This window comes from Monodelphis domestica, chromosome 8, assembly GCF_027887165.1.
Source record: "Monodelphis domestica isolate mMonDom1 chromosome 8, mMonDom1.pri, whole genome shotgun sequence".
In the NCBI taxonomy this organism is placed as follows: Eukaryota; Metazoa; Chordata; class Mammalia; order Didelphimorphia; family Didelphidae; genus Monodelphis; species Monodelphis domestica.
The window spans coordinates 2322497-2338214 of record NC_077234.1 but is presented as its reverse complement, the minus strand read 5'-3'; positions in this window follow the sequence as shown (position 1 = coordinate 2338214).

The window sequence follows — 15718 nt, the reverse complement described above, 5'->3', positions numbered from 1 at the left end:
TATTGCAAGGGCCCTCCCTTGTGGGCTTCTTTGGGGGAGCCTGTGCCCCTGCGGAAGTTGGGGGGCAGGCCTGAGCCTCTCAGAAGCAGGTGGGCCCCCAGAGTCTAGGCCTTCCGCGTGCTGAAAATGCCAAAGTGCAACACGGCCTCAGGCAAACACGGCTCTGGGCCAGACAGACACCAGCGCCCAGGCAAAGCCTAGGAGGGAAGGAGAGACCGCAGGGAAGGATGCTCGGCTAGCCTGTAGCGTAAGAGCCAGAAATGTGGCCACGCACCCAGCCCAGTTCTGCTCTGGGGGGTGACGACGGAGGCTGGAAGCAGCAGCGAGGCGTGCCAGAGCTTTGGCGGGCACAGAAAGAGCCCCGGGGAAGCACGCTCACCCTGGGCAAGAGGAGCGCCCCCCCAGGGAGCGGGCAACCTCCCCAGGCTGCGGACAACAGGGGCCAGCGGCAGCTGTGCACCAGGCAAGAGCCCTGCCAAGAAGAAGCTTGGCTGCTGCCCGGAGGCTGCCCAGGCCAGAGGGGGCCGCACTGGGCGGGCCACCTTTCGGATGTCACACAGCCACGCTTGCCCGTCCGAATGGAAGTCCTCCGTCATCATCCGAGTCCCTTTCCCCAAGGCGGGAGCTTGGTGCGCTGCCTCCCCACCCTGCCGTCCCTCTCTAAAAGTGCCGAGTTGGGGGGCTGCGCTTTGCTGGGGTTCAGTCTGGTGGGGGTGTCTACCAGCCCGCGCCGGGGCGGTCTCAGGGCCACGTGGAGGCCTCCTTCTTGTAGCTAGGTCAGAGCTATTGTCCCGCCAGGCACGGGGGTGATTCTGCGATGGGGCGCTTTCCTCTGACTCAGTGCGGCTCTCCTGGGGAATCCCTTCCTGCCGCTCTCCTTGGACCCAGACTAACCTGGACTGGGAGGATGGGATCGCAGGCTCTTCTGCTGGCACGAGCTCGGCACGATCCGTCTTCCAGAGACCCTAAAATCAGAGGGAAATGACCCGAGGCCGGCGGCGGGGAGGATTCTTAGCCAGATGTACAATGGAAGATGAGGATGTGGAAGGACTGAAACGAGAAGTTCAGTCATTACGATGACAGGACATGAAAAAGCTTCTGCACGAACAAAAGCAATGCAGCAAGGATGAGAACGAAGACAACAGCTGGGGAAAATCATCTTTTTTTAACCCTTCCCTCACCTTCCGTAGAGTCAATATGGTATTGGTTCCAAGGAAGAAGAGTGGCAAGGGCTAGGCAATGGGGGTCAAGTGACTTGCCCAGGGTCACAGAGCCGGAAGAAGTGGCCGAGGCCAGGCCGGTCTCTAGGCCTGGCTCTCCATCCACTGAGCTAGCCAGCTGCCCCCAGGTAAAACCTTCTTCACAGGAATGTCTCTAATCAGTCGGATATCCAGCAGTCGGTGAATTGAGAAGCATTTATTAAGCTCCTACTGTGTGATATGGTTGGCTACCATGCTAACACGAACAGGCAGGGCTCAGAGGCAGGCCACCATCAGCCTGTGTGGCTCACAGGCTACAAATTCTTTTCAAAGAATTGCAAACTCTCAGGGCGACCCAAAACGTGGAGAGTTAAGGCTGGAGGGGCTTCGGGAAGACCTGCCCAGCCAGGCATTCCTAGCAGAGCTATGAATCGGTCTCAGGCACTTTGGATGGAGGAGGTAGAACAGAACAGTCTGGAGAACAGCTCCTTGTGGGGATCACCGGTCAGAGTGAGGACTCCTCCAGGAGTCTGGGGCCACCCGGAGGGCCGATGAGGTCATCTGTGTTCCCCCATGGGTTTTAGGGAGAGCCTTAGCCAGTGGGATTCTCCTCTCTGACGGAGCAGAACGGCAAGCAGAAAGAAATGCTGCCTTGGCCACAGGGTCCAGTCGGGCTCCCTCCTTGGGTCAAGACTCAGTCCGGGCTGGAGCAGTCAGCCCAGAAATACAAGGGAGGGACTGTGGGCAGCTGTGGTGGCCAGAGAGGAGGCCCTTTTCTGCCCTTTCTGGCATTGATGCCTCCGAGGCAAAGGAAGCCAGAGACTCCCGTGACTTTCTGCTTGGCCTGAATCCCTTGGCGACCTGGGCCCTTCCTACCTCTCCAGGCTTTGGCGTCTCGGTCCCTTCCAATGGTTCTTCAGGCCAGTAGTGCTGCTCCATCTGTTTTCTCAAGTAAGGAATTCCATCCTCCTGCTCGAGCAGGCATTTGCCCAGAATCTCTCACGCTCTGAATCCTTGTCTCCTCTCTTCTCTGACCCCCCGCTTCCTTTAAGCTCCAGCCCTGTGCCCCTCCATGCCAGGGCCTGTCTTCCCTGGGAGGTCCCCAGGGGTCTTCGTTTGCATGTCGTCTCCCCCACTGGAGTGTGAGCTCCTCATTCACAGGGGTTCACACACGCAGTGCCTGCCCGGCACCCAGATCCCGATGCCCAGGCCTGGACGAGAGCTTCTGTTCCTGATGCTGAGATGTGGGAAAGGGCCCAGAACTTTGGGGGGGGGCAGGAACTTTCTCTTCTGGGCCCCGGAGGAGCCAGGCCAAGCTGCATCCCCGCAGAGGTGGGTGGCTTCCCAGGAAGGTGGCCTGGGCACTGGACTGGAAGCCTGGCTGTTCCCAGGGCTCTTGGTTTCCGGGTCCTGGGCTGTCTCCATGGGGTCCGAGGAGGGGCAGTGTTGGTGGTTTGGCCCACCTGATATGTGCCATCGCTTGTCTGTCCCTTGGGGTATGTGGCTGCTAATAGGCATCATAGGGGCCAACCACATTGATTAAGCCCCTCTTATGGTGTGGCTGGCACAGGGCTATGGGCTGGATAGAAGGCTAGGCCCAGGCTGCTTGTTCTGTTCTGGCCTCCGCACATAGAGGGGTACTTAAGCTATTTTGAGGAATTAAATGGAAAGATGGCAGGATTATAGGGCCATGGACCACCTTTAGGGGTCATCTGAGCCAATCTGTCCCTTTCAAGATGAGGAAGTTGAGACCCAGCGAGGTGAAGTGGCCTACCCACGGTCCCCCTGGGCTCAGGTGGCAGAGTGCAGGTCCCAGTGCCCACCCTGTGAGCCCCCAGACAAGAGGCTGCTTCAATGCTGCAGGGGTCCAGATAGAGCTGACAGGGCCTCCCTCTCCTTTCGCTCCACAGCCATCTCTCAGGTGCCTGCAGTGTGTGGCCTCACACATAGCTCCTCATTGGAGGAGATGCAGAGGCTCACCTTCCTTTGTTTTGTCCTTAGGGCTGTGAAATTTAGATTACTCCACCCTACTTAGATCTTACTTTATGGAGAAGATGAAATTGTAATCTCCTGATTGAACAATGAAGGTACTTAGTTCTTACTTTATAGTGAAGCTAGAACTTTAAGCTAAATCTATTTTTAGATCTTAATACAAAAAGGTGTTAAGTAACTATAAAGGCTAAATTAATCACAAAAAGGCTAAGTAACTCACAAAAGGTGAACTTAACAAAGAAGTGTTAAGTAACTCAAAAGATATAATCTAATGAAAGAAGATGAGAACTAAAGAATGGGCAGTCCTGGAGACAAAGCCTCTGATGTTTTTGGTAGATGTGAAAATTTAAAGGAGGGGACACAAGAGTAAAAGGTCTATATATTTCGCATTACTTCCTCTCTCTGGTACCCTTTGGCAGCAGAGAGTTGGCTGGTGGCAGCGTGCTGGGCCTTTTGGTATCTTGGCGTGACTACAAGCTATTGTCTGGTTCAGTGGTGAGTTTCTGGCTGAGTTTTCCCTCCTTTACTTTCCAAACTTTATCCTCTTAGAAGCCTCTAATCTCCTTCAGAGATCCAGCAGCGGAGATCTTGAACTTCCCCTGGCACAGGCCAGGTGGAAGAAATCCTATATCCTCTTCCTTCTTTCTCCTTAAATCCTTCCCTCTATATTAATTTAAATTACCATAAATTTCCAGACTGATGGGTATTTTATTTGGGATTTTTCCCTGGTGACCAATTAATTTAGATTTTAAGTCATAATCCTAAAATTATCTTTACAAGGCCAAAGGTGTACAGCTAGATTTTAGGTGACATGGTACAACCCTGGACACAGATGGAATGGCATTGGCCTCCTGTGACCCGCTCCCAGGTCCCCTCAGGGCACCAGGCAAAACTGGGGTTACACAGTGGAATTGCGCCAAGGCTACGGGAAGGGGTAGGGGTAGGGGAAGAATATGATTCTTGTTACCAAGGAAAAATGTTCCAAATTGACTAATCAAATAAAATTTTCAGAAAAAAAGGAAGCAAGCAAGCTGGGGTTACTGCTAGTGGTCACCCCCTCTACTTTGGCATCGCTTTCTAAGGGGGAGAGGATATGGTCAAAGAGCCCAAATCTCAGCCTGACTCTGACCTCCAAGACTACCAGCCAATCCGTTCCTCCACATTCCGGCAGGGCTTTATGTGGTTCAGCTTAATTTCCTCCTTATTACTGACCCACACAGACAACCTTCCAGAGAACTTGAATCAGCCATGTGAGGCTCTTTTGTTGCTTCTTAGAGCTAGAAACCACAGGAAGTAACACAAAGCTCACACAGGAGATCAAGGAATGGAACTCAGTACCATCAAGTCACTGAAGCCACCCAGAGCCCTGTGTCAGTCCAGCGTCTACAAAACTCACCCCAGGGGTGCTATAGTTATTCAGCTGGCCTGCCTGCTGCTCCCCCAGCTCCCAAAGGCTCTCGATTTCTCATTTGCCAGGCTGGCCAACCATCGTAAGACCATTCTTGTCCCAGAACCGCTTTGGAGGTGGGTTCCTAGCAGAGTCAAACATGTCCTTTCTTCCCAGTGTCTGCTCCACCCCCTGCAATGATGAGCCGTGGAACTGAGAATGGGGCCAAGGCAGGGACTGCTTCCCTTTTCCTGTGTGACCCCAGGACTAGTGCAGAGCCTGGCACAGAACGGGCACTTGGCTTTGATGGGTCTGTCCTGCACATTCTCGGCACAGCTGCTCGCAACACAAACTGGTTGATTATTGTAGTGCTGAAGACTGTCTGGTGGCCTCACAACATCAGGCAACCAGCCTTGTGAAGGTGTCTTTACTAATGATTGACACACCACCATCACCATCAACTTCCCCTTGCCATTCAGGGCGTCCATAAGGACAAAGGCAAACATGGAGGCTGCTTCTCAAAGACCCCTTGAAGAGGATACGGCTGTGAGGCTGGCCATCAAGATACCCGATACCAGATGGCAGGGACTGCTCTGATGCTGGGTACAGCCAATTCCCATGGGCAGCCCACACTCATCTCTCATCCTGCCCCTATGCCCAGCTCCCCAGCCTCAGGGCAGGTGGGGATGGCAGAGCAGATGGCAGCTAGGCTGAGCTGGCCACTTCCCAGGTCCTGCTGACCCTGGCCACCAGGGCTCTCTGCCAGGGTTTTCCAAATACCATTCGAATCCTACACGGCTCCTTGATGATTTCTTGATGCCCACTCACCAGCTCGTGACGTTATCACAAACAGTCAGAGGTGCCACCAGCCAGCTTCACTGTGGATGACGGGGTGCCCCTACAAATGGGCACCTCTCAGCCTGGGAGTGAACAGACTTTTCTCCGTCTGCCTTCCTCCTGCCTCCCAGACTGATTTCACGCCATACCCGTTCCTGCACCCTGTGCCCCGGACAGCCCAGCATTCTGGGGGATTCCTGCCCTTGACATCCTCTCTGCCTCGGAACCTTTGCAGGGACCATCCCTCACTCCCAGGATGCTTGCTCCAGGCCCCTTAGAATCAACTCCCTTCAAGGCTTAGCTTGTTCCTCAGGCCCTTCTCTAAGGCATCCACTCCTGCCCCAGTCATGTTGCCTTTGCTCCTGTTGACGTGTTCCCCGACATGGACCGCAGCCTCTGGGAGGGCAGCGGGATTCTCTTCGGTCTTTGCCTCCCCAGCGTCTCCCCTGGATAGAGGAGCCGATAGACCTGAGGGGGCCGAATGGAGGGCGTCATTTAAGCAGGACCCCAAAGGGCAGGTGGCACACACACGCCTGGAGGGAGCTACCCTGGCCCAGGCGTTGGGTCTCTCATCCACAGTCCCACACATCAGCAAACAAGGCTTTGTTTGGGGAAGAGCTTGTGGCCAGGGAGCTTGTGGGGCCATTGATTGGGCCTCTCCAGCCTGCCAGGGTCAGAGCAAGGTCCAGGCCCCGACTCTGTTTGCTTTAAGATAGAAGCAAAGTCTCTCTGGATGGGACTCCCAACCCCCCACCGAGCCAAGGCTTGCCCTTTGACTCTGCAGCCACTGCAGGAACCAGGTTTGGCCTGGGCTGGGGGCGGCTCTTCTTGGCTGGTGCAGGGGAGCAGCCTGGAGACAAGGACAGCTCAGGGCATATTTGATTAGAAGGATGGCAATGGCAGAAATGTCTGGAAAGATGGCCTGGGGACCAACTTGCCTGGGGCCCGAGTACCAAGTGGCTGAGTCTGTCCTTTGTCCTGGAGGCAAGCTTCAGGGAAATACACCTGCAAGGGGAGCCCAATTATTAGCTTTTGAGCGACTCATTCCTTTTGTTATTTCTTAAATTACACAAAGAAACCATTTAGCTATTGTTTTCCTCTTTAAACTTAATTCAAAGGTATTTTGTTTTCCCAATCACATGTCATAATGCTCAACAAATGTTTTCCAAGTTACAAGATTCAAATTGTGTCGCTCCCTCCCTTCCCTGCCCCATCTCAGAGATGGTAAGTAATTGGATTGGGTTATACATGGCTTATCATGCAAAACACACTTCCATATTGGTCACTGGTGTAAGAGAATGATCCCAGAAAGCAGAGCTGCCGAATAAACTAAAGTGAAGAATCCACTGCTCTGATCTGCATCGCAAGTCAACACTTCTTTCTCTGGGGGGTGGATCGAGAGCATTCTTTGTCACAAGTCCTTCAGAATTGTTCTGGATCATTGTATTGTGGAGAGGAGCAAAGTCTAGCACAGTTGATCACTGTCTAATATTGCTGTGAGGGTGTTCAAGGTTCTCCTGGTTCTGCTCCTCTCACTCTGCATCGCTTCCTGGAGGTCGTCCCAGTTCACATGGAATCCCTCCAGTTCATTATTCCTTTGAGCACAATAATATTGCATAAGCATCAGATACCACAGTGTGTTCAGCCATTCCCCAATCGAGGGACACCCCCTCGTGGACACCTGCCACAATCTTTGCCATCACAAAAGGAGCTGCTGTAAAGGTCTTTGTACAAACAGATTTTTCCCCCTTTTTATGATCTCTTTGGGATACAGGCCCAGTAATGGTATTAAAGGATCAAAAGGTATGCACAGTTTTATAGCCCTTTGGGCATAGTTCCAAATTGCCCTCCAGAATGGTTGGATCAGTTCACAACTCCACCAGCAATGCATTAATGTCCGACTTTGCCACATCCCCTCCAGCATTCATTACTTTCTTTTGCTGTCATGTTAGCCAATCTGCTAGGTGTGAGGTGATACCCCAGAGTTGTTTTGATTTGCATCTCTCTGATTATAAGAGATGTGGAGCACTTCTTCATGTGCTCATTAATAGTTTTGATTTCTTTATCTGAGAACTGCCTATCCATGTTCCTTGCCCATTTATCAATTGGAGAATGGCTTGATTTGTTGTACAGTTGATTTAGCTCTTTATAAATTTGAGTAATTAAACCTTTGTCAGAGGTTTTTTATGAAGATTGTTTCCCAATTTGTTGCTTCCCTTCTAATTTTGGTTGTATTGGTTTTGTTGGTACAAAACCTTTTTTAATTTGATATAATCAAAATTACTTATTTTACATTTTGTGATTTTTTTCTAACTCTTGCTTGGTTTTAAAACCTTTCCTTTCCCAAAGATCTGACATGTATACTATTCTGTGTTCGCCTAATTTACTTATAGTTTCCTTCTTTATATTCAGGTCATTCACCCATTCTGAGTTTATCTTGGTGTAGGGTGTGAGATATTGATCCAAACCCAATCTCTCCCATTCTGTCTTTCAATGTTCCCAGCAATTTTTATCAAATAGTGGATTTTGGTCCCAAAAGCTGGGATCTTTGGGCTTATCATAGACTGTCTTGCTGAGGTCACTTACCCCAAGTCTATTCCACTGATCCTCTTTTCTGTCTCTTAGCCAGTACCAAATTGCTTTGATGACCGCTGCTTTATAGTATAGCCTGAGATCTGGGACTGCAAGGCCACTTTCCTTCGCATTTTTTTTTCATGATTTCCCTGGATATCCTTGATCTTTTGTTCTTCCAAATGAACTTTGTTATTTTTTTTTCTAATTCAGTAAAAAAAAATTTGGTAGTTCAATGGCACTAAATAAGTAAGTTAATTTGGGCAGGGTTGTCATTTTTATTATGTTAGCTCATCCTACCCATGAGCAATTGATGTTTTTCCAATCATTTAGATCTATTTTTAATTGTGTGGAGAATGTTTTGTAGTTGTGTTCAAATAGTTCCTGTGTTTGTCTAGGCAGATAGATTCCTAAGCATTTTATATTGTCTAAGGTGATTTTAAATGGAATTTCTCTTTCTAGTTCTTGCTGCTGAGCTGTGTTGGAGATATAGAGAAATGCTGATGACTTATGCGGGTTTATTTTGTAACCTGCAACTTTACTAAAGTTGTTGATTATTTCGACTAGCTTTTTGGTTGATTCTCTAGGATTCTTCAAGTAGACCATCAAGTCATCTGCAAAGAGTGAAAGCTTGGTCTCCTCATTGCCAATTTGCCATATTTGTGTCATAAAAGGAATTTGGTAGAATTGCATCTTTGCTTATCATGTCAAATGGTTTATATAATATTGGGATTAGTTGTTCTTTGACTGTTTGATAGAATTCATTTGTGAATCCATCTGGCCTTGGGGATTTTTTCTTAGGGAGTTTTTTGATGGCCTGTTGGATTTCTTTTTCTGATATGGGATTATTTAAGAATTCTATTTCTTCTTCTGTTAGTCTAGGCAATTTATATTTTTGTAAATATTCATCCTTATCACCTAGTTTGCCATATTTGTTGCCATATAATTGGGCAAAATAGTTTTTAATGATTGCCTTAATTTCCTCTTCATTGGAGGTGAGCTCTCCCTTTTCATCTATGATACTGTTAATTTGGTTTTCTTCTTTCCTTTTTTCATTAGATTGACCAATACTTTGTCTATTTTGTTTGTTTTTTCAAAATATCAGCTTTGTCTTATTTATTAGTTCAATAGTTCTTTCACTTTTGATTTTATTAATTTCTCCCTTAATTTTTAGGATCTCTAATTTAATTTTCATCTGGGGATTTTTAAATTGTTCACTTTTAAGTTTTTTGATTTCCATGTCCAATTCATTGATCTCTGCACTCCCTAATTTGTTAATATATGAACTCGAGGATATAAATTTCCCCCCTAAGTACAGCTTTGGCTGCATCCCATAGATTTTGAAAGGATGTCTCATCATTGTTATTTTCTTCAATGAAATTATTAATTGTTTCTATGATTTGTTCTCTAACTAGCCGATTTTGGAGAATCATATTATTTAATTTCCAATTAATTTTTGATTTGGCTCTCCATGTACCCTTACTGATTATTTTTTATTGCATTTTGATATGAAAAGGTTGCATTTATTATTTCTGCTTTTCTGCATTTGTTTGCCATGTTTTTATGACCTAGTATATGGTCAGTCTTTGTGAATGTACCATGTGCTGCTGAAAAGAAGGTGTATTCCTTTTTGTCCCTATTTGTTTTTCTCCATGTATCTATTAACTTTAATTTTTCTCCCCCCCCCCTTAACATTATTTTATTTGGTCATTTCCAAACATTATTCATTGAAGACAAAGATCATTTCTTTTCCTCCCCCCCCCACCTCTCCCATAGCCGATGCACGATTCCACTGGACCATACACTGGGTCACAGAAGCATGGCATACAAATGCAGAAAAGCAGAAATAATAACTTTCCATCCACTGAGCTACCCAGCTTCCCCCTTTTCTTTGTCTTTCATTTGGAAGTTTCCCAGCTCTCAGATCCCCAATCCTCCCCACCAAAGTCCCATTACATTTCCCCCTTAGAGAGAGATTCTTGTGGACCATTCTGGGAAACTTTCTCCAACATTTTTCCCATCTAGAACCTTTATTCCTCCTCATCCCTGGTGGAACTTCCCAGTCTACCTTCCAAGTCTGTTTCTCAGTCTGCCCTTGCCACTAACTACATCTGGACTCTTGGGCCATGGGGGACCTCTTCCTGGACTTCATTCTTCATGGCCTTTGCGCAAGCACTTCCATTCAGCTTTTCCCATTTTCCTCTGGTGTTTCCAGTGCTTCCAGTCACCTGGCATTGCTGTCAGTCGTGCCACTAGCCCTTGCCTGCCTCTTGCCCTTCCTGGTGTATTGGTCTCTTTCTTTCTTTCTTTCTTTCTTTCTTTCTTTCTTTCTTTCTTTCTTTCTTTCTTTCTTTCTTTCTTTCTTTCTTTCTTTCTTTCTTTCTCTCTCTCTCTTTCTTTCTTTCTTTCTCTCTCTCTTTCTTTCTCTCTCTTCTTTCTTTCTTTCTTTCTTTCTTTCTTTCTTTCTTTCTTTCTCTCTCTCTTTCTTTCTCTCTCTCTCTTTCTCTCTCTCTTTCTTTCTTTCTCTCTCTTTCTTTCTTTCTCTCTCTTTCTTTCTTTCTTTCTTTCTTTCTTTCTTTCTCTCTCTCTTTCTTTCTTTCTTTCTCTCTCTCTTTCTTTCTTTCTTTCTCTCTTTCTTTCTTTCTCTCTTTCTTTCTTTCTTTCTTTCTTTCTCTTTTTCTCTCTTTCTTTCTCTCTCTCTTTCTCTCTTTCTTTCTCTCTCTCTCTCTTTCTTTCTTTCTCTCTCTTTCTTTCTCTCTTTCTTTCTTTCTCTCTTTCTTTCTCTCTCTCTCTCTTTCTTTCTTTCTTTCTTTCTTTCTCTCTTTCTCTCTTTTTCTCTTTCTCTCTTTCTTTCTCTCTTTCTCTTTCTTTCTCTCTTTCTTTCTTTCTCTCTTTCTTTCTTTCTCTCTTTCTTTCTTTCTTTCTTTCTTTCTCTCTCTCTCTTTCTTTCTCTCTTTCTCTCTCTCTTTCTCTCTCTCTCTTTCTTTCTTTTCTTTCTTTCTTTCTTTCTTTCTTTCTTTCTTTCTTTCTTTCTTTCTTTCTTTCTTTCTTTCTTTCTTTCTTTCTTTCTTTCTTTCTTTCTTTCTTTCTTTCTTTCTTTCTTTCTTTCTTTCTTTCTTTCTTTCTTTCTTTCTTTCTTTCTTTCTTTCTTTCTTTCTTTCTTTCTTTCTTTCTTTCTTTCTTTCCTTCCTTCCTCTTTGGGAGTTTCTTCCATGTCTCCCCAGGAAGATTCAGCCTGTGATTCAGTGTCCAGTTTGGCACAAGACTCTTCAATAGTGCAGAATGTTTGTAGCAGGTTGGAGTTTCTCTTTGACTGTTAACTCTCTGTCAGCGTGCCTGTGTTCCTGGGACGAACTTCTTGGCTGGGACCTGGGGAGCTGGTGACATTCTGGGGCTGGCCCTCAGCTTTTCCTCCAGGCTCTGGGAGCTCAGGAAAGAGCAGGGTGCTGCTGCTCGATGGTGGGATGCTCATCCTGCCTTGGGCACATGGCCTGCTTCAAGCCTCCAAGGTCACAGAAAACAGGAGCCCCACGGGCCTCTCCCTGGGACAACAGCCACCTGCTACAATCCAGGGAAAGGCAGAACCTTTGTGTGTCTTTAGCTGACCCATGGAATGCCTCACAGACTGATCTGTCTGTAGCAGACAACAGGAGATCCAAGGCGAGAACTCCCCGGAGCTATTGGAAATCCAAGTCTGGGGGACGGGGAAGAGGAACTGGCTGGTGTCTTCTATGATGGTCCTCATTAATACCCTTTGTAGACATCAGGCAAGAGTCAGTCCCCTCTGCCAGCACCAGGCAGGGCCTGAAGTAAGAGCTGGTGGTGAGCTCCCTATCCGAGGTCTCTGGGAGCAAAGGGGCTGCAGTAGCTAGAGTGCTGGATTTGTAGCTGAGAAGATTGGAGTTCAAATCCAGCCTCAGATACTTCCTAGCCATGTGACCTAGAGCAAGTCACTTCCATTTCTGTTTCGGTCTCATCTGTAAAATGGAATACTATGAACCCTTCCCTCCCAGGGCCACATGAAGAGCAAATGAGTTAATATTTGTCCAGTGCTTTAGAGAACTGAAAGCACTTCGGGGATGCCTCCTATTCTATTGCTACTCATCATCAGTCCCAAAGGCACAGTCAGACTCAATGGTGTCCTAGAGAAAATTGGCAATCCATGTGTCTGAGATGCCCACAGTGTATAGTGTATGCACTGCTCTGTACCTGTCACCCCCCACCCTCGTGAGAGGAGAGAGGTGAGCCCAGGCCACTGTTCTCCAGACTGGAAGCTCTCCTGGGCTTCTCTGAATGCATTATTTTCACTGAACAGTAATGCTCCACCCCACCGTGTACCTTTTCCACCTTTGCCGGGCAGTGGGTGCCCTTTTCTTTGCTGCCATCTGTGACAGAGGCTGGCACTAGAGAAAAGTGCCAGGCTGAAGAGTATGTGAAATTGATCACTTCGATGGGGGAGGGGCCCCAGGAGTTTGGAATCTTGAGGAGAAAACTCTGGCTGGTAGAGGAGTTGGTCTCTCTCAGTCTTGAGAGACTGAAGACAGAAGATGGGAAAAGACCTTCTCCTAAGGGTGACCCACTTTTCCTGCTGGTGATTGGAAATCTTCCCCCCAACATTTCCCAATTGAAGGGACTTTCTGAAGAGAAACCTGAGCAGACTTTGCCTAAGCTCCTCTTGCCCAGGGGTGAGTCAACCTGACTTTCTCTCAGGGGGCTCAGGCTGCCAAGGCCTGAGGTCCCCCCAAACTTGAGGAGGGAGGAAAAGGGTTTAAGATAGAGACAGGGACCCCCTTTCCCCATCTTCCTTTTTCCAATTCCTTCCCTGCTAGTTATTCTTTGTATTATCTGACTGAGTTGACATTAAAAGTTATCTGTTCCCCAAGCTGAGTGTGAGTGAACAGATCAAGGGGAGACCCTTTGGTCTCAAGTAGTGAATGGGGGACAAGAGGGACAAGAGGGACAAGAGCGATTCGGGGAGAACAGCTTTAGATAAGGAGGGAAGGCAGAAGGGGGGGGTGAGTCTTCAAACCTCCTCTCCTCTCTCTGAGCCAAACCTAAACATCAGATATCTCCCCACAACCTCACTTTGAGAAGGGAGGGTCTCCACTCTTTCCCCCTCTCAATACTGAAAGTCTTAATCTTTTTTAATACACATCACTTTCTATCTCTCCCAACTTCCCTCCTTCATTTGTTCTTCCCCTGCCTCTACTCCTCTCACTTATAGACTAAAGAGGGTTCTGACTTTCCTCAGCCTGCTCTGGGGGATGCATCCACCCAGTAAATATGGGCTCAGGCCTGATTGGTTCAAGAAGCACCCAGCAGGCTGGATTTTGGTGCCTCCTAAGTCCTAGAGCCTGGAAAAAGAAGTAAGACCTCAAGGCTGGAAGGGCTTGAGAGATTGGAACCAGAATGGGGCCTGGAGGGGGCAAGGATAGGCCAGGGGAATAAATATGGGCACCCCTCTGAAAGGATCAGTGCCCAGTATTTGAGGACAGATCACATAAGCCTGGCCTGGCCCATCCCACAAGGCCCATGCATGTCCCCATCCTTCCAACGTTCTCCTGGGGGATTGGATGGTGGGCTGTTGAGGTGGGTAGAAGGATGGGAGGAGAGTCAGCAAGGGTCAGAAGTGGCCTGGGGGCTACCTGGTGTTGGATTGAGGACTGGTTTTGCCATCAGAGGGCCAGGGTCCTAAGTCATTTCTATTCATGCCTGTGCCTTTGAGACCTTGGGCAAGTCCTTTCCTGTCTCTATTGCCTTATCTGAAAAGGGGAGGATCCCAGCATGTGCCCTGCAAAGGCTCCCTGTGATTCTGGATGTAATGGATGAATATTTTCAAAAATGCCAATTGCACAGATTACCAAAAGAGAAACTAGAATACTTAACTAATCCCATCTCAGAAAAAGAAACTGAACAAATGATCTAGGAATTGCTAAGATGGATTCACAAGTGCATTCTATCAAACATCTAAAGAACAATCAACCCCAACAGGATACAAACTATTTGGGGAAATCGGCAAAGGAGGAATCCTACCAACTTCTTCTTAGGACACAAATAAAAGCCTTTGACAAAATACAACACCCCTTCCTACTGAAAACACCAGAAAGTATAGCAATAAAAGGGCTTTTCTTAAAAATAATAAGCAGTATTTATGTAAAGCCAACAGCAAGCATCATCTGTAATAAGTTAGAAGCTTTCCCACTTAGATCAGGGGTAAAACAGGGATGCCCGTTATCACCTCTCTCATTTAACACGGTACTAGAAATACTAGCAGTAGCAATTAGAGAAGAAAAAGAAATAGAAGGAGTACAAGTAGGCAATGAAGAAACTAAACTCTCACTCTTTGCAGATGCTCTGATGGTATATTTAGAGAATACTAAAGAATCAACTCAAAAACTAGTGGAAATAATAAATGGAAGGAAATATGAAATAAACCCACAGAAATCATCAGCATTTCTGTATATTACCAACAAAGTCGAGCAGCAAGAGATAGAGAAATCCCATTTAAAATCACTCTAGACAATATAAAATGCCTGGGAATCTACTTGTCAATGAAAACATAGGAATTATATGAATGCAATTACAAAATGTTTTCCACACAAAGTCAGATCTAAACAATTGGAAAAACATAAATTGTTCATGGATAGGCAGAGCTAATATTTAAAAAATGGCAATTTGACTGAAATTAATTTATTTATTCAGAGCTGTACCAAACTACCAAAAAAACTATGTTATAGAATGAGAGGAAATAATAAAGACATTCATCTGGAAGAACAAGAATATCAAGGGAACTAATAAAAAAACCAAAAAACATGAAGGAAGGTGGCTTTGCAGTACCAGATCTTAAACTGTACTATGATGCATTGATCATCAAAACAATCCGGTACTGGCTGAGAAATAGAAGGGTGGCTCAGTGGAGTAAATTAGGAGTAAATGACTTTCTAGTGTTCGATAAACCCAAAGATCCCAGCTGCTGGGATAAGAACTCACTATTTGACAAAAACTGCAGGGAAAACTGGAAAACAGTATGGCTTGGAAATTAGGTGTATGTAGAAAGTCAAGATGGTGGCATAGAGGCAGCAAAAGTTTAGACCTCTGAAAACCCTTCCTTACTGATTACAAACTAAATGCTCCTAAGGGACTGAAAATCAAACCCAACAACAGGACAGAGCCAAGGAACCCTCCAGCTGGACTCAACTTAAAAGGTACACTCCCCCAAAGCCTGAATTTGAGAACACTTGGGTCTAAGGGGAAGGAAGAAGGAAGGTCCCAGGACCCCTCCCCCACTTAGAGCACTGAGCCTCCAAGGGTAGATGAAACCTCTGGGTGGACAAGGATGCTGGTCTGGAGGGAGTACCTTGTGGGAAAAGCTGTTCCAGGCTCAGAGCATTGAATGCAGGCAGTGGGGAAGGAGTTGGAGAAGAAGCACAGAGCAGGCAGCCTAGTTACAGCAGCAGAGACACTCCATATTGCCCCCCCCCCCAAGGTTTTGGCCTAACGGCACATCAAGCTCTACAAGTTCAAACAAGTTGGACTTAATCTCATCAAAGCCTTTAGAGGGCAGGGAAGCTTAAGCTCCAACACCCCTCTCCCAAAGACTGTGCTGAGAGATTTGCTGACTAAGCTCCAAAGGGGAAGGCTGACAGAAAAGCCCAAAACCACAGATCCAAAACATAATGAGAGGAGCAAGAGTGCAGGCAACAACAGGTGGAAAAGAAGGGCCAAATATGAG